Here is an 11,349-nt window from a genome sequence, read left to right as displayed (position 1 = left end):
GCAGGAACCAGGACCTCTGAGTAAGAGCTTTCTGCCTCCCGCCCCCCCCCCCACCCCCCCCACCCCCGCTCCCTCCAGGCCCTGCTGCAATCCCCCAGCTGGGGAGGTGGGAGGAGGTGAGGGAGAAAGGAGGAACTGACCACATGCCCTCTGGAAGGCAAGCAAGAGGAAAGGCATTTCACCCTAGAGGTGTTCAGTTTGGATGTTTACCTGGGACTTGGCAATTTTAATTACTACATTGAGAATTGAGATTTAAAGTTATCACTGGCACTTTCTATTACTTATTTGTGATCACAAACGTCATGGCACTGCCTGAGTCCTCATCCAGAGAGCAGGCAGCCTCCCCGACTCTGCCCCCTACCCCGCCGCAGCATGCTTGCCGGGAAGATGGGTGAACAGGATCCAGCAGCTGTTGGGAATTCCCTGGTGGTCCAGTGTTTAGGACTTGGTGCTTTCACTGCTGGGGCCCGAGTTCAATCCTGGTCAGGGGACTGAGATCCTGCAAGACACACACACACACACACACACACACACACACACACACACACACACACACACACACACACGCATCAAGCAGGTGTTTATGATTCTAGCTCATGAGTTCTGCTTGTTCAACAAACTGATTTCAAGAAGTAAGGGATGGGGCTTCCCTGAGGGCACAGTGGTTAGGAATCCACCTGCCAATGCAGGGAACACGGGTTCGAGCCCTGGGCCAGGAAGATCCCACATGCCGCGGAGCGACTAAGCCCGTGCGCCACAACTACTGAGCCTGCGCTCTAGAGCCCGTGAGCCACAACTACTGAGCCTGAGCGCCACAGCTACTGAAGCCCGCACGCCTAGAGCTCACGTTCCACAAGAAGAGAGGCCACCACAATGAGAAGCCTGCACACCACAAGGAAGAGTAGCCCCTGCTCGCCGCAACTCGAGAAAGCTCGGCGCAGCAACAAAGACCCAATGCAGTCAAAAATAAATAAATAAAATAAAATAAACTATGATAACTGTAGAAAAATGACTGATAAAAAGCTCCAAATATTAAAAAAATAAAGTTCAAAAATTAATTTAAAAAAAAGAAGTAAGGGATGATTTTATAATTCAAGCCTCTTCAAGGAAAAGTTGTGAAAGACTGAAACAGACCAAAAAGATCATAGGTATGTAAACAAAGAACAAAAAGCGTCGTTCACCACCCAGTTCTACAAGTCACAGCCCACTGCGGTCGCCCACCATCCCGATGGAAGACAGGAGGAAGCATTCTGTGCTTTGGATAACCGGACCCTAGATAGTTAGATGCGTATCTCAGGAAGGATTCCAATAACCCCAGGTTCCTGCATCTTCCCATACATTGAAAAGTATTAGAATCATTAACTTGATTTGTGACTAGGAGTCACAAATTCTTTGTCCTTTGTGACTAGGAGTAATCTTTTACCAAGATGTATGCTTGACTACATGTATTTCCTAGCCAAAAAAATCGTATATAAACTGGCTTCTCGCCTTCCTCTTCAGAGCAGTTCCTCGGAGCTCGCGGAGCAGCTGTCTCTCAGGCTACTGTCCTCAGTAAGACCCGCAGGAGGGCCTTGGGCCAGGGCCGGCCCGCTGTGCTGCCGAGTCCCTTGAGCTTTGAGTGGTGCAAGCAGAGATGGCTGCAAAGGCAAATGCAAATTAAAAATGAGAAAAAGTTAATACTCACTATTGCAAAGAAAGTAAACACTCGCCTCCCCTTCCTTAGAGCATTTCCTTTAGAAAAGTTGTAAGTTCTTTCTGTGTGTGTGTGTGTGTGTGTGTGTGTGTGTGTAAATCTGTTTAAAAGCTAAATCAGCCTCTTGCCAGTTTGACAACGCTGGACCGTCTCCCAAGAACCTGGGGGCATCTCTCTGGAGAGAGGTTGCACCCCCCTCGCCCAGATGCCCTGTGCGGTAGGAGCCTGATTTCCATGGCCTGGCTTGCAAGCCTGCTTCCAGTTGTAAAGAGATGAGAAGTTTGCTCTTCCTCCAGATAAAGGCAGTTAGCAAACGCAGGTGGCCCCCTCAGTCCCAGTGGGGCAGGGTGGGATGGGCGGCGGGTGAGCTGTGTGACAGACAGCGCTGCCAGGCCTCTCACGCAGGACTGGTTTCTGTTTCTGTTGAGGACGAGGACAGATGGGTTGAACTGGCATGAAAGGGGCGAGACTACGTCCTGCTCTGCCATCTCTGTGATGAGCAGAGTCCTGGCTTCGTGCTTATTCAGTAACGCATATGTCTTCTTTCTTGTGACTTTGGTGGAGAGGTTTTCTGGGTTGGCAGGAGATGTTTTTTGAATTATCACCCCAGCTTTGCCTGAAGCTCCATCCCACCGGAGCCTCAGCCTCGCTGGAGGGGGTGGGGAGTGGGGGATGGGAGGGGGGGGACAGAGTGGCCTCGCCGGTCTGGCCAGGTGTGCAGTGCATGGTCAGGGTGGATCCAGGCCCCTGTTTGCTGTATTTTCTAATTTTATCCTGAGACTGTGCAGCCCCCAGCCCGGGCCCCAGTCCCTGCCCTGCCTCCACCCCATCTCAGAGGCAGAGTTCACATTCTTTCTTTAGCCATTTTGACACGACTGATAAAGTTAGAGACAGCCTCTTTTATCATTTCTGCCCTGGCATGAGAAATCTGCGATCCGTCTGCTTCTCCAGAAGATGTGGCCTGTCCGGAGAATTAGCCAACAGGGTCTGATGGCTGTCACTCTCCCCATAGCCCACCTCGCCCACCCTCTGGTCCAGGCCCTCTCCCAGCAGGCTGAGAGGTCCAGTCCCCCAGTTTGGGTGACTGAGTTGATCTGAGAGATCTCAGGGTTGGTGCTTTGCTCTGATTTCACTGCAGCAAGGATGCAGTTACGCTGGAGAGACTAGTAAATAATAGGTCTACATACACTTGCCTCTTTGCAGTAAGCCTTCTAGACTCTTCTGGTCTGAAAGTCCAGGAATGTGGAGATGCAGAGGGAGGCACCGTGCTGGGGGACGCCTTCTCCGCGGCAAAGGAGCAGGCCTGAGAGTCAGGGGGCCACACTCATCGTGTAGGTGAGTGACCTTGAACGACCCCTGCTCCCTCTCTGGGACTCGGTTTCCTCATCTGTGAAGGAGAGGCAGGTCTGGATGTGAACAGCACCTGATGCTTGTTGAGCGCTCCTGCACCAGGCACTGTGGAGGTACCTTCCAGGGCCACACGTGGCAGACTCCTCATTGCCAGCCTCTAGCCCCAGAGTAAAGCCTACACTTCTCAGCCTCCTTGCCGATAGGTGTGACCCAGTGGGTATCAGTTTTGCCCTTAAGAGACAGATGTGTGCCCTTCTTTACCTCCCTTCCTGGCATACGACCCCCAGGGCTGTTGGAGGGGCGTGAGCTGGACCCAGCTGGGTCCCTGACACTTGGGGGCACCACACGACAGCTAGACCTCCTGTCCACAAGAAGAGAAATAAAATTCTACGTAATCGGGCTTCCCTGGTGGTGCAGTGGTTAAGAGTCCGCCTGCCAATGCAGGGGACACGGGTTCAATCCCTGGTCCCGGAAGGTCCCACATGCCGTGGACCAACTAAGCCCGTTCGCCACAACTACTGAGCCTCTGCTCTAGAGCCCGCGAGCCACAACTACTGAGCATACGTGCCATCACTACTGAAGCCCATGCGCCTAGAGCCCGTGCTCCACAACAAGAGAAGCCACCACAATGAGAAGCCCGCGCACTGCAACGAAGAGTAGCCCCCGCTCGCCACAACTAGAGAAAGCCCGCGCACAGCAACGAAGACCCAACACAGCCAAAAATAAATAAATAAAATAAATTTATATAAAAAGAAAAAAACACTTCTATGTGATCGAAGCCCTATTATTTGGAGTTTTTTTATATTTATAGCAGAACCTAGTCCTAACCAACACAGTATGGCCATTATCCCCACCTCACCGGCAGGGAAACTGAGGCACCCCGTGGTTAAGCAAACTTTTCAGAGCCACACACAGCCCGGAGGTGGCACAGCCAAGTTTGAATCTGCTGTCGATCTTTGTGTGGACTGACCCCAGAGCAGAGCATGTGGCACTAAGGCTTTAAGTCTGGGACTTCCTCTCCAGGACAACAAACTGGCCACAGGTGGCCCCAGAGAGCCCATAGATGGGCTGAGTTCTCACACGTGGAGGCCCCCCACACACACCCAGGGGCTGAAAATGAAAACATGTGAATTATTGATATACACCTCTTACCAGCACTCACCCACACCCTGCCAGCCTCTTCTGAGATCAGCCCAGAGTAAGCCCCCTGCGACAGACACTAGTTTTAGTTCAGGACCACCAGGCATATCCACAGGGCGGGGGCCACTGCAGCACTTGATTTTGTTTTTCTGATTCAATGTGCAGCTGGAGGAATGTGCAGATGTCTTGGGGGTGGGCTGGTACCCCAGACAGTTAATGGGTGCTGTCTGCACAGGTGGCCTGACAGTTTCCTAGCAGCAAGGAGGGGGGAGGGGAGGTGGTGAGGGCCTTGAAAGGGTGGCAAGCTGGAGGAGTTGTCGTCTGTCTTGAGGTGACAGAGCCCCTGCGAGCCACAGCTCGTCTGCATACCACAGTGGGGCAATCACACCATAGTCAAGGTTTTCTGTGTGTCAAGTTCATGCAGAGCTGCTCCATCAGGAGGCCAAGTCTGTTTCTCCACCCTGGAACCTGGGCTGGCCCATGGCTTGGTGGCCTCAAGCAGCCTGTGGTTCTCTCCTCACTTCCTTGGAACAGGAGGTCATTGTGCAAGGCAGAGCCCAGGATAAAGGTCACGTGAGAGAGAGGCCTGGCCCTCGGCCATCCCACCCAAGGCTGGACTTGGAACCGAGACTGTTGGACCCCTAGCTGCTGTCAAATGGCCACGTCCAACCTCAGGCAGGAAGAGACAACAAGCTGTCGGGGCACCCACTGCATCACAAGAAATAGGAAATTGTTGCTTTAAGTCAGTAAGACTTGGGATGGTTTGTTTTGCTGTCATAGATGAGAGGAGGAGGAAATAATGTCAAGGAGGAGGAAATTTTCCCCTCTCCCCTCATGAGTTCTTGTGGCTGGACCAATAATAAAGTTGAACAAGACCAGTTAACAGGAGAAAAATAAACACATTTTAATTCCTGCACATGGAGGTCTCATGGGAATGGGACCTAAGAAGCAGCCAAAGCAGGCAGCTTTTATAATTCTTAGACAAAGAAACCAATTTGGGAGGAGTTGACAGCATGAAGAAACTGAGGTTTTGAGGGCTCAACTGGGGAAGGATCTAAACAGAATTTGGGTCTGGTGTTGTAAATTTAAAAAGTCACAAGGTGTGTTCATACAGGCTTCTCGCCCCAATTTCCCGTCTCTAGCAATAAGGGTGTCCTTCCCCCTCCAGGCGTAAGGAGCCCACCTTTCACAAGAGAGGTGATTTCCTGCTTTCAGGGAGACAGAAAGGAGGCTCAGGGTGTCCCTCCTGCATTGGTCATTTCTTAAGTAACTTTAATTCAAAATAATCAATATGCCATTGTGGCCTATTTTGGGATGGCCCACCCTGAGTCCCAACAGTAGTACTGCCAGAACTTTAAGAAAGATTAACTGACAATTGAGATTCTTTCCTTCATTTTGACTTTCGGTTACAGGAAACAAGGCCCACTCCAACTGGCTCACGGCTCACTGGTACCCCAGGCACCCATGGTTTTTGGTTAGAGACTTACTGAGACCAGCTCCTCTGATGGAGGACACAGGGCATGGAGATGCTGAGAGTGCAGGCTGGAGGGAGCTGAGCCAGAAGGTGCTGGAACAGCTCTGGTGGTCATCAGGGCTGTGCCCGCCCCCTCACAGGTCCCACATGTGGCCTTCTGGCCTCCTTGGGCTTCAGGCCCCAGCACAGGTACCACCTCCCTAGGAAGCCATCTCCCGACACAGGTCTGGGCCATGCTCCACCTAGGGCTTGTCCAGCCCACCCTTAGGTCAGCCCAGCTTCCCGGCTTCAGCAACACAAGCTTAGAGACGTGCGTCATCCCATCCCTAGCACCAAGCCTGGCCCGTAGCAGGTGCTCGGGGAATGTCTCGTGAATGATTATAGCGATATTATGAATGTCCCGACTCCTGGAGCCTGAGACCGGGAAGCTTTGTAGGTTCTGTGGGTCCATGGGGTCTGCGGTTTCTCTCCAGGCAGGCCTTCGGCCACAGGAGACAGCACAGAGGAAACGGGCAGGAGCTGTGGCTGCGGGGAAAAGGGGGAACTATTCTCCCACTGTCCCCTCCAGCTCTGCTGCCCGCTGCCCTTCAGTGCCCGTCTGTGTTACCCCAGGGGTCTGGAACAGCCTCTGACCTCCACCTGCCAACTCGCCTTGGCCCTGCCCCTGCCCACAGGATGCTCTGCTGATGTGCACAGCCACCCAGCTCCAAATTAGAGCCTTACCATCCCTGCCCGCCCTGTTCTGGCATCAGCAACACCTCCACCATCCTCCCCCGACCCGCTCCTTAACTCTCCACTTTGTCCTCCTCCCATCCCTACAAGGCTGCCCTCCCCAGCGCCTCCCCAGGTGCCTTGGTCAGCCCAGCTCCAGCCTGATTGTCCTGCCCCTCTGACTCCCGCTGCTGGCCTGACCTGACTCCCGACAGCCTCCCTGCGAATGTCCACAGCTTTCTGCTTCCATAGTGCAAGGAGTTGCCTTGCAGTGGACAGGGGTCATTTTCCCAGCTCAGTGCCTGTCCGCTTTCTAATAGCACTGATTCCCATGGGGAATTACTTCTCTCAGAACATGTGTGGCTCTGATGGGGGTAGTTCCTGGTAACCAACCCTACAGAGGCAAGGGGCTCAGACCTCATCTACACAGCGGGAAGCAGGCACTTGGGCCAGCCAGCTGGACTACCTTACCCAGACTGTTTCATTAGCGAGTAATCCAAGGGCAGAGGGAACCCTGGGGGCTGGCATCAGATCAGAGAACTCCAGACAGGAGATGACTGCTGTGCTCCCACCTTCATGGCCCACCTGTGCTTCCCATCTGTTCCCAAACCCAGTCCTCCAACCTCCCACCAATGCTGTGTCTCCCTGATACTGATATCCAACTAATCAACTACCTTTGTTTTGTTTTTTTTTAATTTATTTATTTTTTTATTTGGCTGGGTGGGTCTTTGTTGCTGCGCGTGGGCTTTCTCTAGTTGTGGCGAGCAGAGGCTACTCTTCGTTCCAGTGCGCAGGCTTCTCATTTGTAGTGGCTTCTCTTGTTGCAGAGCATGGGCTCTAGGTGCACGGGCTTCAGTAGCTGTGGCATGCAGGCTCAGTAGTTGTGGCTCGTGGGCTCTAGAGCGCAGGCTCAGTAGTCGTGGCGCACGGGCTTAGTCGCTCCGCGGCATGTGGGATCTTCCTGGCCCAGGGCTTGAACCCGTGTCCCCTGCATTGGCAGGCGGATTCTTAACCACTGTGCCACCAGGGAAGTCCCCCTATCTTTGGTTTAAGTTGGCCACGACCATGTGATACACCTGCCCTTCACTGAACTGCAGCTGGGTCTGCCTGACTTGGGGGCCCGGATGTCATTTCAAGCCTCAGTCCCCTGCAGGGTGTACCATCCCACATCCATGAGGGTGGCCACCATCTTGGTCTTATGCCCACTGTGCCCTGAGCCAGGTTTCTCATGACCAAAGAATGGCTGAAAGCATCCTGGCTTTCAGAGCCCCCCACCTCACCTCCCAGATTTCCCTGTCTGGGCCCTCTACCTCCAGGCTCACTAACCCTGCTCCATTGTGCCTCCACCTTTGCTTTGGCTCTTCCTCTGCTCGTCCTAGTCCCCTGTGGCTCCTGGGCTGCCCTGGCCAGTGATGTGGCCCCATCCTACACACCCTGCCACGTGGCTCAGACATCAAACCAGCCTATCTCCTACTGTGGCCTGTTGTGTCCTCTAAGTGACACTCCTGTCTTTCTGGGGAAGCCAAGGGCCACCTAGTCTGCCAGGTGTGTATCCAGTTCTGCTCCCACTTCATACCACTCAAGTACAAAAATGTTTCAATACAGTGGTGATAACTTTTCTTCATTTCATGTTAATTTCTTCATGTTTCTATGGAAGAAACAACTTCTCAAGTATCATTGTCAAGAAGTTCAGTCTTGCCCTTAGACCATACGGGAAATGGGGAATGTTCATATAGTGTTCAGAGAGTTACTGTTTTTGCTTGTTTGATTTCTGCAACGCCTACTTACACTGCTGAGTCCTTTCATGCATCCAAGGACACTACCCACAGAGTAAAAGGCAACCCAGGGAATGGGAGAAAATATTTGCAAATCACATACCTAATAAGGGATTCATATCTGGAATATATAAAGAACTCCTAAAACTCAACCCCCAAAACCCAACCCAAGTTTTAAAAATGGGTAAAGCACTTGAATGAAAATGTCTTCAAAGATATACAAACGGCCAGCGAGCACATGAAAAGATGCTCAACATCACTAATCAATAGGGAAATGCAAATCAAAACCACAAGGAGATACCATGTCACATCCATCAGGACAGCTTCTATCAAAAAACCCCCAGAGGGCTTCCCTTGTGGCGCAGTGGTTGTGAATCTGCCTGCCAATGTGAGGGACACGGGTTCCAGCCCTGGTCTGGGAGGATCCCACATGCCGTGGAGCAACTGAGCCTGTGAGCCACAACTACTGAGCCTGCGCTCTAGAGCCCACGAGCCACAACTACTGAAGCCCGCGTGCCTAGAGCCCGTGCTCTGCAACAAGAGAAGCCACCGCAATGAGAAGCCTGCGCACTGCAATGAAGAGTAGCCCCCACTCACCGCAACTAGAGAAATCCCGCGCACAGCAACGAACACCCAACGCAGCCAAAAATAAATAAATAAATGTATATTTAAAAAAAAAAACACCCCAGAAAACAAGTGTTGGTGAGGATGTGGAAAAATTGGCATTCGTGTGTATTTTTTTTTGCGGTATGCGGGCCTCTCACTGTTGTGGCCTCTCCCATTGCGGAGCACAGGCTCTGGACGCGCAGGCTCAGCAGCCATGGCTCATGGGCCCAGCCGCTCTGCGGCACGCAGGACCCTCCCGGACCGGGGCACGAACCCGCATCCCCTGCATCAGCAGGTGGACCCCCAACCACTGCGCCACCAGGGAAGCCCAAACCCTTGTGTATTCTTAGTGGGAATGTAAAATGGTACAGCTGCTGTGGAAAACAGAATGATGGTTCCCCCAAAAATTAAACATAGAAATACCATTTAATCCAGCAATTCTATTTCTGGGTATATAGCAAAAAGAATTGAAAGCAGGGCCTCAAACAGATATTTGTACACCCACGTTCTCAGCAACATTGTTCACAATAGCCAAAAGATGAAAACAACCCAAATCGGTATCCATTAATGGATGAATAAACAAAGTGTGTTCTATACATATACTGAATTATTGTTTGTCCATAAAAAGGGATAAAATTCTGATACATTCTGCAACATGGATGTACACTGAAGATATTTTAATGGAAATAAGCCAGATATAAAAGGATAGATATTGTATAATTCCATTTATATGAGATACCTAGAATAGGCAAATTCACAGAGACATAAAGTAGATTAGAGGTTACCAGGGGCTAGGGTAGGGGGAACGGAGAGTTATCGTTTAGTGGATACACAGATTCAGTTGGGGATCATGAAAAACATCTGGAGATGGACAGTGGTGATGGTTGCACAGCAATGTGAATATACTTAATGCCAATGAATTGTACACTTTATAATGGTTAAAATGGCCAATCTTGTGTTATATATATTTTACCACAATTAAAAAAATTTTTTTTAATAAAAACACATTAGTGAGCATCATAGAAGGCCCTCTCCCTGTAATGCCATTCGACCCAGCCCTTGTTTTCAATGGAAACTATTACTTATTTGAGGGGCCCAATCCCGAAGACACCACTTCAGCCTTTTCGGACCCCTCTGCTCTTTTATATACCTACATACTTCATTTAAGAACATGTTTGGGGCTTCCCTGGTGGCGCAGTGGTTGAGAATCTGCCTGCCAATGCAGGGGTCACGGGTTCGAGCCCTGGTCTGGGAAGATCCCACATGCCGCAGAGCAACTGGGCCCGTGAGCCACAGCTGCTGAGCCTGCGTGTCTGGAGCCTGTGCTCCACAACAAGAGAGGCAGCGATAGTGAGAGGCCCGTGCACTGCGATGAAGAGTGGCCCCCACTAGCCGCAACTAGAGAAAGCCCTCGCACAGAAACGAAGACCAACACAGCCAAAAATAAATTTAAAAATTTACTAAAAAAAAAAAAAAAAAAGAACATATTTGGGCAACTTACCTGGTGGTCCAGTGGTCAGGACTCTGTGCTTCCAATGCAGGGGGTGTGGGTTTGATCCCTGGTTGGGGAATTAGGATCCTGCATGCCACACAGTGCTGCCAAAGAACAAACAAACAAACAAAGAAAAACATGTTTCATTTCATGTTCAGAAAATCCAAAGTGGGGAAAACAAATTAGGGGTTCCTTTTCTAAAATAAAATAAGAAGTTAGCAATTGCTGGTCCTGGTTCAGTAGCTAAGTGGTATCCGGGTTGGCTTCTTTGCCAGACACTACTAGGCACTGTATTCACTACAGAAAGAACGGGGAAAGGCTGTGCCCTTCCTTCTTATCACAAAACCAGATTTCTCAGAAACCCAACCTTCCCCCCACCCCCGCCCCCATTCTTGCCAGACTTCCCCTATGTCTCTGCCAGATCTGATCTCATCATCACCCTTGGCTGCCAGGGAGGCTGGGAAAGTCAACACTTAAGCCTTTCCATCCTTGCAGACAGCCAGGGGAAGAGAGTTAGGGAAGGATGTTCCACCCATGGAAGCACACCCACTTGTCCGCAGCCCCCCTTTCCCAGCCACCATCATTCCTAGTATGACTGTTGCCTCCGGGTCTATCCTACACCCCCTCACCTGCCCCAACTGCGTGCGTGACACAGGCCTGCCAGTAGCTGACCTCAGTGGAGAGGCTGCCCAGCTTCATGTCTGAGCAGAAGTATGAGGCAGGTGGGTTCCAATTCCAGCCCTCGGCTCCCTGGCTGTGTGACCCTGTGCAACTATGAATCTTTCTGTAAAACGGAGATCATAATACCTGCCTCACAGGGCTATGGTAAGACTCAATAAGATAATGCTCTTGAGACATTTAGCACATTACATGCCCCGCCCCACCCCCACCCCCGAAAAATGCTCATCTATTCATTCAACAAATACAGGCTGAACTGGGAGTTTCCATGTGTCAGGAACTGTGGTAAGTGAGCTAGACTAGCTTCCCGCACATCCTCTGAGGGCAGACTTATCCAATCCAGTCTAACTGGATGTTTGACAAATGTCTGAACGGCAGGGACAAAAGTGAAGTAATGGGTAATTAGATGGGCAGTTCAGCAGACCTGCAT

This window comes from Lipotes vexillifer, unplaced genomic scaffold (assembly GCF_000442215.2).
Source record: "Lipotes vexillifer unplaced genomic scaffold, Lipotes_vexillifer_v1.1 scaffold1359, whole genome shotgun sequence".
NCBI classification, from domain to species: domain Eukaryota; kingdom Metazoa; phylum Chordata; class Mammalia; order Artiodactyla; family Lipotidae; genus Lipotes; species Lipotes vexillifer.
Note: the sequence above shows the minus strand (reverse complement) of the source record.